Source organism: Apteryx mantelli, chromosome 8 (genome assembly GCF_036417845.1).
Source record: "Apteryx mantelli isolate bAptMan1 chromosome 8, bAptMan1.hap1, whole genome shotgun sequence".
Classification (NCBI taxonomy): Eukaryota; Metazoa; Chordata; class Aves; order Apterygiformes; family Apterygidae; genus Apteryx; species Apteryx mantelli.
This window is the reverse complement of record NC_089985.1, coordinates 23,091,556-23,106,148: the sequence shown is the minus strand read 5'-3', so window position 1 is coordinate 23,106,148 and position 14,593 is coordinate 23,091,556. Positions and strand designations below refer to the sequence as shown.

At 39.5% G+C, this 14,593-nt stretch overlaps 1 protein-coding gene and 1 non-coding gene across 3 annotated transcripts in view; one reads left to right on the top strand and one right to left on the bottom strand.

The window, feature by feature from the left end:
* BCAR3 (BCAR3 adaptor protein, NSP family member) overlaps positions 1-14,520 on the bottom strand; it is a 119,839-nt gene extending 105,319 nt beyond the window's left edge. For both annotated transcript variants that reach the window (XM_013961345.2, XM_013961346.2), the window contains exon 1: positions 9,614-14,520. The gene's annotated coding sequence lies outside the window, so the exon portion shown is untranslated. The remainder of the gene's footprint in view (positions 1-9,613) is intronic.
* Positions 9,724-9,808, top strand: TRNAR-UCU (transfer RNA arginine (anticodon UCU)). Its single transcript is given in 2 exon segments — positions 9,724-9,760; positions 9,773-9,808. It is a non-coding gene; the product is annotated as a tRNA-Arg (tRNA).
* Positions 14,521-14,593: the final 73 nt, after the last annotated feature.

The window sequence follows — 14,593 nt, the reverse complement described above, 5'->3', positions numbered from 1 at the left end:
ATATTTTTTTCCCTAATCCCCAGAAAAAATACCTAGTTGTAATACAACTGGAAGTTCTAAACAGAAGTTTGGCAGATTATTGTAGATAGGCACTTTTAACATTTGAAAATTATATTTCAGAGTTAACTAATATGGGTTGTGAGCCTGCAAATCCTTGTTCCCATTTACCCTACTTTCGAAGTATCAAAAAGGTGTACCATTCTTTTTCACCTAATTAAGACCTCCATCAATACACTGACCACAGACCCACTTCTGGTTCCTACAATCCAATTATCACATTGGTATCTAATCTATGCGTAACCTTCAGGGTCTTCATTTGCCCCAATGACCCAAGGTTTAATCTACTCCTGTGTATCTCTGATCTACACTCTGATATCATTTATATTACAAAAAATCCGAAGTCTTCTCTGACTGCTTGCTATAAAGTAGTTTCAGATCTCTACCTGAAAAAAGAGAATGCTCATTTTCACATTAAGTAAATCTGAAAAGTTTCTATAAAACCTGTAAAATGGGATGACCTTGGTTCCCTACTTGGCGGAGAGCATACAGGGATGGTATACAGAGAGGCCTAAGACAATAGTGAAGTCCCATCAGCCACATCTCTTGGTCTAAAAACCTGGAGTATCCACAGGTAACACTTGGTAGTATGTGCGTCTTGGCATCTTTCCATGTAATCTTCCCTGCTCACTGAAGGGAAAATGGGGCGTGTGTGAGAGACTGTTTGAGAGAGTGTGAGTGTGCGAGAGAGAACCACGAGCTGCTGAGCATCTTTGTGCAGTCTAGAGGTTTGTGGCTCTGCACAGGGTCGGGCGCTCAGTCACTACTGCCAGCACACTCCTTTCACAGCTTGCCAAGCGGGAGCGAAACAGTGAGAAAGGTGCAGAATGTCAGTGTAGTGTTAGAAGGTTCAGGTACTGACTGCAGAGTTAGTTAATTCCACAAAAATATCATGGAAATATTACACAGTCACATTTCTGTTGCGAGTAACTCACAAATTTACTACCTGTCCTTCTAAAAACAGTAGCAATTTGCACTGAGCACAATAAAATTCTTGTTTATACTTTTATACTAAAACTTGGATTTGGAGATCCACCGTGCCTGTTATCACAAAGAATGACAGTAGTATCTGAACCTGAAAAGAAAACAAATTCTGAAGAACACTGAATTGGATATCATCCTCATTTTACCTATTAGAAAATGTGAATAGCTTGCCAAACTATGCAGTAAGTCAAAGAAAAAAATACATGGTTGGAATTTGAGAGCTCCTGGCACCCACTCCTATATCACTCCATTACCTCATATTGCACACTGTGACTTTAGCTACAAAAATCAAATTAATAAATTAAGAGTGATACAGTTCCATTAAGTGAGAATTCAAATAGACAAAGTCAAGTTAAAAATAAACCTTTAAAATATAATTCACATTTGGTATCTCTAAAAGTCTACAGAGGGATAATTTTGCAAAAAACAACTTCTAATACAATAAATTCAACACACACTTGAAACTGATCTAGTAAACTAGTAACTAGTAACTTTTGGGGGGAAGGAGGAGAAGAAGGTACATATAAGTCTGGGATAGATTCCCAGCCTGTGTAACATTTGCAAATAAAAACCTGCAAAAACAACAGGATTTTTAAAGAATATTTTTTCTGCAATTAGATCAGAGGCAGTATTCAAATATTATGCTGAGTCAGTAACTCAGATTCATAACCAAATAAAAAGAAAAAGAACATTTAATCAAGAATAAAAGCCTTTCATCCTTTGAAAACATGCCTGGCAAGCGCATTCCAGAAGTGGCACTGACTACACACAAACAACCTTAGGGACAACACTTACCCAGGGATGTTCAGAACAATTTACAGGACACAGACTCAACAACAGTGTTCAGCCGGAAAGAAAAACAATCCATACAGTACAACTAGTGCCACACACTGGGAAATCAAAAAGGGGAATACATCCCGTAATATGAAAGTCTTACAAAGAAGCAAGAGCATGCAGCATTTTATCTTCCTACCTCTACATAGAGCAGGTTCCAATCAATGCAGATTAAAAGCACTTTGCCCCTCAGAAAAGCTAATGACAACACTTAAAGCTTGGATTTACTAACCCAGGGACAGTTCCAAAGAAATCTTGGCAAAAATCACCTGTTTCCTCTGTTAAAGTGAACACCAAGCCAACTTGGTTCATTACAAAAAACTAGGCACTCTGTGCCAAATTCTGCCCTTACTAGCATCAGTACAACCTTGAAATAACTCCATTGATTTGGTTTTGGCAGTGCAGATCCAGAATGATTCAAATGAAAGCAGAAGTTAACCCAATGTTTTTACTTACAAAACATTCCCCTGCTGTCTGCACTGAACCAGATGACTGCACTGCACTAATACCTAAACAGTGCACTTGTTTTGTATGTGCACATCATTCACACAGCACATGGGTGAGGAGAGGAAGCAAATACTGCATTTAAACAGTGCAGGAGAAGGTAAGAATTTTTAGATTGTTTCAGATTCATTATCTTTTAACGGTATTTTCAAATTCTTGCTTTTAATCTGCATACTTGATGATGAGTAAAATTTATATATTGATTATCTCAAGATACTTTATCTTAATAAACATATATTCTAGAAAAACATGCCCCACCCCTCTAAATTATTTTTGAAATCTTAAGAGCAAATCTGTATACTTGCTGTTGGTGGTTTTTTTTCCTAAATAATCTCTGTCAGAAATCTGGATAGATTCTATTATATATTCTCTTCCAGTTAGATTTGGTCTAAGGAACTGACAAACAAAATAGGGTACATAATAATAATAAAGCATTTCCACAGGAAGTTTCATCTCAAAATATTACAGTTAAACCTTGCAGATGACTAACCTGCACAACAACGTGTGAAATACGAGAGCATTACCTATATCTCACAGAAGGGAAAACAGAGCAGACTGCCTATGGTAATTCATCATTGTAGTTGCAAGGCTGGAGTAAGAATCCAGAAGTTCAAGATTTAACCGCTACATCATACTCACAGGTATACACATATTCTTCTGAACAGCACAAGAGGAGCTGAAATATAGTGTCATCTGCAGAAGAACTTTAAAGGAACAACTCAACTATGTAAATACTTGCTGGCTTGATGGTAATTTTAAAGAATAAAACCTCTGATGGTTATGACTAGATTTCAAAACGTAAGCCTGATTCAGTATCCAAAGTCAGTGTTTTTACCAGCTATGACTCAGTACAGCAAGAACAAAACTTTGCACCTTCAACTTTGATAATTATTAACTTAAGCAAGTAGTCTTTAGGACAGCTTCGGCACTTAAGGTAGACTGAAGCTTTCTACTCCATAAATTTGACAATCAGGTTGAGACAGAAATAGCTGCTGCTGATCTCTTCGTTTGCTCTGAAAATTACTAGTAATACACAGAGCGACTAGATAAAATTTCATAATACCAAGGAAATAACCTTAAGCTGAACAGGAACAAATGCCTACAAAACAAATAGGGTGAATGAAATCAGGTATCTAGGATTAAAAAAAAAAGTGGAACTAAACCAAGGAGAAATGGAGAGTTGCCACACAAACAGAAATCCCAACATAGGGAGGCCAAAGATCAAGGGTAGTTGGTATAGTTAAGAAAATCATTCAGGATGTATCACAGTTAAGTACTTCATACAGGAGGACAGGTACAACCTAAGAGTACACAAAAGGGCATTAAAAAGAGCTGTGTGAAAAACACTTTGGGAAGTCAAAAAGTTGAAACTGAACTGAAATTTAACTGAAATGTTAATAAAGAGCAGAAGAACCCTGTCTTTTCAGAATAACACAACTGCACAAAAAGTCATGCTTCTTAAATGTAATGGATACAATATGAGTAAAATACAGTAGAACTATAGTGACACTTGAAAAAAATGACAGTAGCTAATTTTGACTGTGATCAGCTACATGAACATGGACAGAAAAATTCTAAGCAAAAACTGGCCATAAACTAAATAAGAAACAATTCTGCAAAGCAAATCCCCACTGGAAAATACTCATAAAACATAATATTAACAAGGAAAGGAACATTTTAAGAATACCTTTATGTAGTGAAAGGGAGGCACCACTTTGGCATCCTTTTTGAAGGATGTTTGACTCAAACCCTATGCGTTTCTGAAACAAATTTTGATATCCTCTGGTGAGAAAAGCCCACCCATGTAAACAACATAAAATGCAGAAGCTGTCTTGAAACAGACTCCCACCTCGCTGGAAGTTGGAGGTACTCCATGCTTGGCAACAGCCGCCCTCTGGGACTTCTCCAGACTTCCTACGACCCTGCTCAGAGAGATTCCACACGACTCTGCTTAGGTGTGTGGCACAAACAGGAGCCTTCTTGAAGTAAATGTTTGTCAAGCATTTACCACTTCTCCAGAAAAACTCTGTATGTATAATTACTGAAACCGATTTCTGAAGGTGTTGAGGATCTCTGGCAAGTGCTAACGCTCCAATTACTTTCAGTGAAAACAATCAATAGCACAATGACAAGGGAGCAAAGGAAGTCAGTGGGAATCAAGGATGAAGAGTACTTTGCAATCATGGTTTTCATCCTTCTGCGCCATAAACAGAGCACTTTGGATTCTGACTCCAATAATCTGCATTTATTAAAAATGTTACTTTAGCTGTCAGTCTCTCAGATACAATTGCAGTGAATGGCCTCCAAATATACATATTCAGGAAGTGAGAAAAACATGGGGGGAAAAAAAACTCAGAGAAACAAAGCCAGTGCAGAGACTGGGTTTTATGTATTTTGCTTTCTTAATTATAAAGAAAATATAAATATAAAAATAAAATAATAATATAGACTAGAATAAAATCATAAATAATTATTAATAAAAACTGACTTGAAAGGAAAAATAAATTCTAGCATCTCATATTTTTCTAGATCATGCTGCAGTTTGCTTTACTCCATGATTAGAGCCAAGTATCATCTTAGCTTGTGCCACAGCTTCACCCCCCCCCCCCCAGGGGCTGTCATGACAGCTGGAAACACCTGGGGGCAGAGGAACACCCGGACTTTGCCCATTCCTTTCTCAGCGTTCCCAAATGTGCCTCCCACATCAGACCCTTCCTTAGTTACAAGGTCACCTACAGCAGAGGAATTGGTGTAACAGTGCTAGTATGGTTTTGTATGACCTGCAAGCATGGCTGTATTTGTGTGCAAACCACAGCACAATAAACGAATGTTAGCTCTGACATATTCGGAACTAAATGTATTTGGAACTAAACCTGTGAGAATTAAAGAACAGAGTGTGGTATACTTGTGTTGCCCTGACAGTTGGAAAACAGCTAGAAGCAGCAGCCACAGATTCTTAAAGGGGCAAAACTGAGCTCCAATTACTGTTAAAAAATTACTTGCACAATATGAGGAAAAAGGTTCAAATTTTCTCATCGAAAGACTCCATTCACCTCATAGCCAGCTCTGCAGCAGCCACACCATATGAGGATCCCATTATCGGAGTGATTTGGCACGACTGCGCATGCCCTCTCAACTCCCAAGGACACTGCTTTGGGGATTTACTCCTGGCTACCCAAATATACTTGAGAAGCCAGAACATGTATTAGCTGAACAACAGTCATAAATAAGATAATTGGAGGAGGTGCTTAAACAACTCAACAGCAATCTGCCTGCTGGCAGCCTGACAAAAAGAGAGAAGGATAGTTCCCCAGCGCTCTGATGGTCTGGTGGAGATAGCAGCCTCTCACCAAGAAAAAGGTAGAGATGCAGAAGCTGAGATGCATCAATGAGAGAAATACTCCCTTAAAGAGTCTTTTTCAGACTCCTATCTGAAAGATCAGTCCCTGAAATTTCCAACAATTTTCCTGCCAACTTTGAAGAGTGCTATGCGGCAACTTGTGCCCTTTTCACTTGCTGCATTATGCAGATGAATTATTACAGCAGTAGGGCTGTAATAACCCCTCCTTCAAGGGAGAGAAAGAGATCACTCAAAATATACAGACTGCGTGAGAGTCAGCAATCCCATTTAGATAATCTGTATGTGGCAACCTCCTTCTCTATAGTCTTCCACCATCTCTTGCTCTCAAGAAATATATTTAGGATAATGGTCCTCCCAACAAACATCTGCAGAAGCTGTGTAAATTTGAAAATTTACTCTTTCCATAAATTCACTGAAGTTCATACCTTACATAAATCGATTTGATATACTGTAAATACTTTTTCATAGTGATAGAAGTTAATGCCCAAGTTGTAGAAAGTCTCTCTAAGATTACTTCAATCTCATAATTAAGTTCTCCATTTTTTATCAGCGGAAAAGTGCTATAGGACAGTGCTATTCCTGGCCCTGCCTTTGATCCATTTGCTGTCTTGGGTCAAGCTATTCTTGCCTCAGTTTCCTATATTTAAAATTAGTAAAAATAGCTTAGTTCAGTGAAAATTCTGTAAGTGCCAGTAACTAAAAGCAGCACAATAGGCCCCCAAGAAACTTCTCCTGCTTCCTGAAACAGACCATAGAGAAGAGCTAAGATGAAAGCTAGCTGGCAGCGTAAGTGGGCCTCAGCTGACGCTAGAAGAGGGGAAGTCCAGAGGACCTATTTAGTTCCAGCAGCAAGCAGAGGTTAATTCGATGTGTTGTTTTTGCCTTACATACCACATCTCATCTTGTTAGTTCACAAACTAGTGAGCTGCCCTGTTTCTCATGCAGCAGCTCCACCTGCTGCCCAAAAGGAAAGGTGAACTTTGCATTGGGACTGTTTAGAGGGGAAAAAAGCAAACTGACTTGAACAACCTGGAATATCTGGAAAAATTTTAAACACTTCCCCATTCAGTCCTCCTGCAAGAATGGCAGAAACAGCCAGCTTAGCATCTCCCTGTGAAATCAACTAACCAAACAGAAAATAAGAGAAATACAACAATCACATGAATCTCAGGATTCTTCACTCACACACCTTCAGAATCAGCCTTCTCACACTGAACTCAGATTCTCCACTACCTACAGTTATTTAGTGCTGTGCAAAGTGAGTGTATAATGTTATCAACTCATACTGGTCAGGTACTGACACTCACTTCACCCCACAGTAAATGCGTCCAGGCATCCCCAAACTGTAAGATGTTTATGACAATTCTTAGTTATTTACAAGCAGTATATTTGAGTTGCAGATTAGCTGTTCCAGCAAATATGCTGCTGGTGTTAGGAAGACATGATGCTGGGCTGGCTAGACTTCTTAGTTAATGGTGCAGCACAAACAAATTTAAGCATATTATTTTGAGAACCAACTCAGTTCTTAAAAACTAAAAAGAAAATTCAGCTTCTTTTATGCAGTGTGTAGAACCTGAGCTGCTACAGCTTAAGCACTCAAATTAAGCTTTCCTTACACAGCATTCCTTTACCAGGAGCACTATGGAAAGCATGCAGAGGTATGTAAACACCACTATCCAGAACAGTGTAGTTATGGCAAGACCTCATGGATGCAGAGCTTGGAAATCCAACCAGGCCTGCTCGGAGCCTTGTAGAACTTGGTGATTCTCAGGATACTCTATGTTTTTACAACTGCTCCAGCTCCACAAGGGATTGTTAGCTTGGGCCTAACTTCAGTACAATGCTTGCTTGAACTACGGAAACCCCAGAAACCCCACATTTTCCGAGCAGCATTAGAGGAGCCATTTGATAATCAACCAGCTAATTAGCTTTGGCTCACTGCTGGTGATGTGCACACTGGCTGACCCAGCACAGCGCCTTCATTGCCCAGGTTGCCTAGGTTATACATTACACTGGATATCTCAGCCCTTGCTACAATAGCTAATGGCAAGTCTATCTCAGAGGTTTGTTTTACATCGATTTGATTTGTTTCCTGATTCCTCAGATACTAGGGTGCAAGTTTATGGTCAAGTTTCTCTCTACTCCTATTGATACCGATAGTTTTTAAGTATTATTAAGTTAAAACTGAGATTCTCACAAAATCATTTTACTTTATAAACTAGGCCCCAGTAGTACAGAGCAGATCTTCCCGTGCCATCTGCCACGATGGAGCCCCCCTGGCTCTTGCTCCGGCTCCAGCCCCGGCCCGGACTGCGGACAAGGCAGGGCCCGCTGCCGTGCGCTCCCCACCCCCCAGGGCAGCGGGGGCAGCCGCGCACCACCCGGCCCCCGGCACCACCGCCCAGGCGCCGGCGGCATCCACGCACACGAGACGAGGATTTACCCCAGAAGCAGAATGCTATATAGGATGTGCCTGGGTTTAGAATTGAATTTTTGGGGAGGGTGGGAGGAAAGAATAACCCTGTAGCCTGTCATTTGGCTTTTTTAATATGCCTATTTGATTAAAAAAAAAAAAAAAAAACAGAGACTTACTTCAGATGATAATTACAGCTTTTAAGGGAAAATCTTGATTTACTGAATCCACTGGCAGTTTTACTATGAATTTAGATGAGGTAGAGTTCAGTCATTGCTCCCTTAAATAGATTTAGTAATAGCCAGTCATGGTATTTGGAACAATAATCCAAATATACTGTAATGTTTTCACTCATATTTAAAATATTGTCACACAGTGAAATATAATTTCCCCAATTCATTTTCTTTTTCTTCTTTCCATTTATAGTGGGTTTTTTTGTTGTTGTTTTTTTAAGAGCTCAGAAATATCCTCTGTCGCTGTTTTCCAGGCGTGTTTCTCAGGCAGAAGTACATTACAATAACTTATCATGAGGTGACAGGTATGGAAGTCTCTAGCACAGACTGTGTGGATTTGTCTTCATCTCACTTGTTGCTTATGTTTTGTCTTATCAGATTCCCACAGAATTTTTTTTTTTTTTTTTTAATCTCATGTGGCACCGGAAAGCCAGCGAAACACTGCTGTGCATAGGATACCCAGTAAACACAGTCACAGTTTCCCCAGTTCCTTTAATTCAGATGCTATTGTTTTAAAAATCTTGTTTGGGTTTTCTCTAAAACCCTATGGTGCTGGAAATCACCAGCCTTAAAGTATTTTTCATATGAAATGCATTTAAGATAGCTTAAGTTTTAAAGTTGACCCAGCATATTTTCCATATCCTTGATGCTATGGCTGGAAGGGTTTTTTGGTCTGAAATTGCATTTTCCCATTTACTCCAAAAGTGGAATGATGTTAAAAGCACATTATAAATAATTGCAATATGGGAAATACTGCTAGAATATATATTCATTAATGCAAAATCAAAGCGGACATTATTCATCAATATAGCACCTCCATGTGTGTAACAAGATCCAGTCATACGAAGACCCCTTTATGCAACTTTAGAGAGGTTTTGAGAAACAGTTCCACATTATTCTCTAAATATACAGGTTAATATTAAAATGTCCAAGGGTGAAGACAATAAATATTTTATATTCATCATTTATGAATGAAAAAACAGCGTTTCAAAACAATAACAACGTAGCCCTATGACAAACGTTTAAAAGCGAGCCTGTCCTTCATATGTTTTTCCCCCACGCGGGACAAGGCCGTGGGCAGGGCTCAGGGGCGCCTACATGCTACCTCTGGATTTGTTTGCAAAGCAGCTAAAAACACTAAGCCTATTCATACTGCTTAAAAATAAAAGATAAAAAACTGCATCGTTAATGACTGAAAAGAACGCATCCGAGGTCAAACGCACTTACGGCACTTCCGAAGTCCGGGCGTCCCTTCCGAGAGGCGGCGAGTGCGGGCCGTTGGGCGCCGGGGCGTCGCGCGCAGGCTCTATGGGCGGTGTGCAAAAAGTCCAACAGGTGGCTCCGTGGCGCAATGGATAGCGCATTGGACTTCTAGAGGATGAAGAGATTCAAAGGTTCCGGGTTCGAGTCCCGGCGGAGTCGCGTGTTTCCTTTTATTATTCTTTCTTTCAGCCGCAGTCTTTTCACTCCGTTTTCCCGTGCCTGCCCTCAGGGCCGGAGCAATCGGGCCGACCGACCTAGCGCTTCGCGGCGGCCGGTTCCCTTCAGCGAAGCTCTCGGAGTGCGCCTGACGGGGTGGGGGGTTTGGGGGCGGCTGGAGACAACGGCACCAAACTCCAAATAGCGCGGCAGCGAAGCAGCCGTTTCGGCCCCAAGCTCCGCTTAGAAAGACCGGTTTTAGGACGCTTCACTCCCAGCTAGGGTGGCGGAAAACGGCCGAGGCCTTTTCGCTCCAAGCCAGCGGGGGAAGTGCCGTCCTCCCCCCTCTCCGCGCGGGCACCAACGGCCGCCGGCGCGCGGGCAGGAGGCGCCCCGCAGCGCTGAGGCGCGCGCCACTGGCACACGCAGCGTTGAAAAGCAAGTCTGCAACAGCAGCAACTTCGAGCAAAGCTGTCAGTGTCTACAAACCACCTTATTTACGCTTCTATGCTTCCAGAACAGTCTTCCGAAAATATTTTGAGTAGGAAATAAGCCTACTTCTTTTCTGGAGGCACTTCAGTGATGGTCCGTGATAATTTCTGGTTAAAGTTATTTTCAAGCAGCAAAACAAGCCCACAAAAAGTAGCAGACAAAACTGAAGCATTTAACACTTCAATTAACATCACCTTTTCTTCCCCACATACACATATCTACAGATAGAAGATGAATAGCATTTTTAATAATAGCAATTTAACAAGGACTAAAACCCAAACAGCAGCAGCACTAAAACCAAACCTCCTTGATTTTGATTGTGAAAATTTAAGACTTAATTACGAAAATTTGGTATCTTCTATCTTGGGTGGCTATGGCCTCTCCTCTTTCCAACCGTAATCACGTTCATTATTTAAAAATAAAAAAGGGAAGGAAAAATTCCTCTATTTGAAAATGAAATATGCTATTAATAACATTAACTGTCACTAACTGTAACTCACTCTCAGGAATGCTAATAACAAGCAAGACGCACTAAGCTAAGTACAGTATAAATACAGCCCATTACAGAACCAAACTCTCTCAGAATTCACAGATAAATATTAAAAAAACCTCACAATATTAATCCCATAAAAAGCATCTAAATCAAGTGACAGATGACAAAATCTTCTTGTTTGCACTTCCAACAATGCTTTTCTTCACAAATACTATTTCCCCTATCTCTAGTATTTAAGGATGGCCTCAGTTTGTCAGTGAATTTACCTAGTTCCCAGTGAAAATTTCAGGGCAGAGGCTTTTATATATATATTTGCATGCGGTAAGCAATATTTACAAAATATTACTTAAAGAGCTTACAAGTTAAGTAAGCGCTACAGTCCAGAAGAAAGACAGAGAAACTGCGTGATAAAGCAGCAGGGAATTCTTTACGGATGAGCACACAGGCAGGTGTGGCTAGGGAAAGCCCTCCTGGGATACAGGCAGTATAATGCAATGCAAGCCTGAGTGCTAAAGTATAGGGGAAGGATTCCACAAAATATTTGTATGAAGAGGGTTTTGAGGAAAATGCTGCAAAGACAACATATTTATAGTCTTTCAGGTAGTTAAGACTTTGAGCATGATGCAGCAATAGAAAAATGCAAGAATTACAACAAGTGACATGAACTGGACAAATGCTGTTAGTTACAGAATTCAGGACTAATCAAAAAACAATGTATAGGCAAAGAGACAGTCAAATAATCAAGAATAATCATTTTATCTGACTGGATAAAAAGAACTTTCGCCATGAGGACAGTCAAGCAGTGGAACAGGTTACTCAGGAAAACTGTGCAGTCTCCATCCTGGAAGGTTTTTAAGACCCAACTGTATAAAGCCCTGAGCAGCCTGGTCTGAGCTTAGAGCTGAGCCTGCTTTGAGCAGCAGGGTGGCCAGGATGAGCTCTCATGGTCCCTGCCAACCTCAATTATCCTTGGATTCTGAGTTTTACCAAGACTCGTCTATCTAGACTCCTGTAATAAAAAGACAGAACTTTTTAAAAATTAAGAGATAAAAAACAGTCATACCACATGGAAGATAGTGAAGATAATCAACAGAAAAAAAAAGAGGAAGACAAGAAAACATAGCTTCAGTTTTAGAGAGACTAAACTGATTGCTAAGAGATTATTAAAATATCCCAAAGAAGCGATAAAGAAGTAGTGTGAAAATGAGCAGCACACAGTAGTAGTTTACTTCTGTGCCTAAACTCCCATGCCTGCTGGCAGCACCCCACCAATCCTCATACCTCTACCACTGTTACTCTAATCCCTTTTGATCCTCTTTGATTGTAGCACTAGGGGATGGACTGTGAACTCACTGGGCCATACAAACATTGGATAGTTTCTGCCTCAAGAGCAAAAGGAAAGAGGAATACAGGCAAAATCAGGGGGAGCAAGCAAAAAGAAACAGAAGAAATGAATTACTATTCATATCTGCACAGAACATTCTAGCAACATCCAAAATATCACTAAGTGTGTGCGTGTGTATATTAAAAGATACCTATTACTCTTTAATCTCAGGGAAATTTCTTGTTAATGTTTATCCTTTACAATAAAGGCAGAATTACAAATTAATGCATCGGGCAGCACAGTCACAAGAATATATTACTTGCAATTTATAAAGTTTCTCAAAATATCCTAATGTTTTTCAAATAATTTTTGATATATTTAAGTATTTTCTGAGAGATTTGATCATCATCAGCTTATGCAATCACATGATGCATTTTGTTTTTACTCACTCTCCCCAGTAACTTAAATCTGATGCCAATTTCCATCAAATTTAATTGAAAGGTAAAGGAGTCCAAACTATTAAATTCCTATACTGTTATGAAAATTGGTAGCTGAGAAAACACACAAACTAGTGCCTTCACTGAAAGAGGGGCTGAAACACAAGCTCAGACAACAGTGGACTGGCAAGCCTGCAAACACGCAGGTACTACCTTGCAACTCAGCAGACGCGATCCAGCACATCTTGCCTATTGTTCATACAGAAGACGACAGGCACTTGCTGGACGCAGTGTGTAGGAAAACAGAAGGTATTAGAAATAAGTGAAGGAAGGGGAAGGCTATTGGACATAAAACAAATCCCTCAGTAACTATGTTGCATATGAAGTAACTTGTTTTAATGAGCTGTTAGCTGGCTATTGAGCCGCCTGAGCAACAGAAACTGAGCTGGTACTTGCTGTTTTAACACCAAAGCTTGCATTTCTCTTGTAAAGCATTTCAAAGTTGTACACTGCTTTTCCAATTTCCACTCAAATGCTCCAAGATGCAACAGAAAGAAAACAAGGCACCACAGTAGTTGTCATTCTTCAGTATTCAATATAAATTTTCTTGTGCTTCCATGTCTCATTCAGAAAATGAGACACCATAGGTGTTTTTATTGGCTTTTTTATCATTCAATATTAGCATACGTATAAATGTATTAGAATAGCATCTGCATATTAGCTGAGACATGGGGATAGATGGTTCTACTTGTATGTGTTTGATACTTCCCAATGAATTCCCTTTACTTTTTGCACCATTCACCTCCAAGTAGACAACGCTTTTTAAGGAATCTAGATTCCTGTCTGTCTCTGGTAGTGAATATAGATGGACAACTTCAGAAGAATATAACTGAGAGTCAAAGGTCCACAGAAAAAATTCTTTCACACTTCAGTTGATGATCAGTGTATACCATGACACTCATTTCATTTTAACCATCTGCAGCACAAATATCTAATCCTTAAAAAAAGCTATTTTTCATTCGCTATTGTAGAAAATTTGATGTTAAACATTGGTCAAAAACATACTTCTTGTTTAAAATTTGCAAATTTCAAAATTCCATGTTCTCATTATACAAAAATAATCAGCATCCCTAGTCTTCTGACATTCATTCACCCAATCCATCTAAACCAATGTAGCGGTAGTTTTACTTCTGCTATTTCCTGTCTTTTCTGCTACCTAAAGGCAGTAACTGAGTTACACTAACTGTAACACCAGTATAACAATAACCAGGTCATTAAAAACATCAAATAAACAGCACAAAGCTTCACACAAGAACAAAAGGTTATAAACTATCACTGGAGAAAGACAGAACTGATACCTTATCTCTAGTTCTATGATGGTAGCAAGGCTTTCCAAACCCACTGTATTAATTTTCCTGAAGAACTATTCCAAAGTCAGCTACCAGACCACCGTCTGCAAATTACCCTAGAAAATGGACCCAACTGACAAGTTATTTTTGCAAAGACCATTAGACAATTACCAAATGGTAAAAATTAACAAAAAGCAACAAAGGAGTGGATGTTAAAAAGTGTGTGTGTGCACGCAAAACTATGTGCACCTGTAGAATCCCAATGCATTCTCAACCATATTATGTTCACTGTTGAAATAAATACTTCACAACCAAGCTATTCCTCACTACCCTTTGCTACAGAATTGGCCAGCAGCACCTCTGGTAAGACATGGAAAAACTTGCTCTAGTACACAGTAAGTCCCAAAGTGAAGTACTACTTTAACAAGCTGAACTTTCTAATCCATTCATGACTGAATTAATGAAATTAAACTGAAGACTTAACAGACCATAATTCATGAAGTTGGATTAAGTGCTCAGATTTAACAATATGCCTTCAAGTCATCATCTTTTTAACATTAATTTAAATATTTCACTTAAACCCACTTTTAGATACCTGATAATTTGATAAAGACCCCTAACAAAATCCCAGCTGCAAAAATTTCCCCAAACCTCAATTTACACAATCTTAAAAAAACAAAAACACCAGCAAGC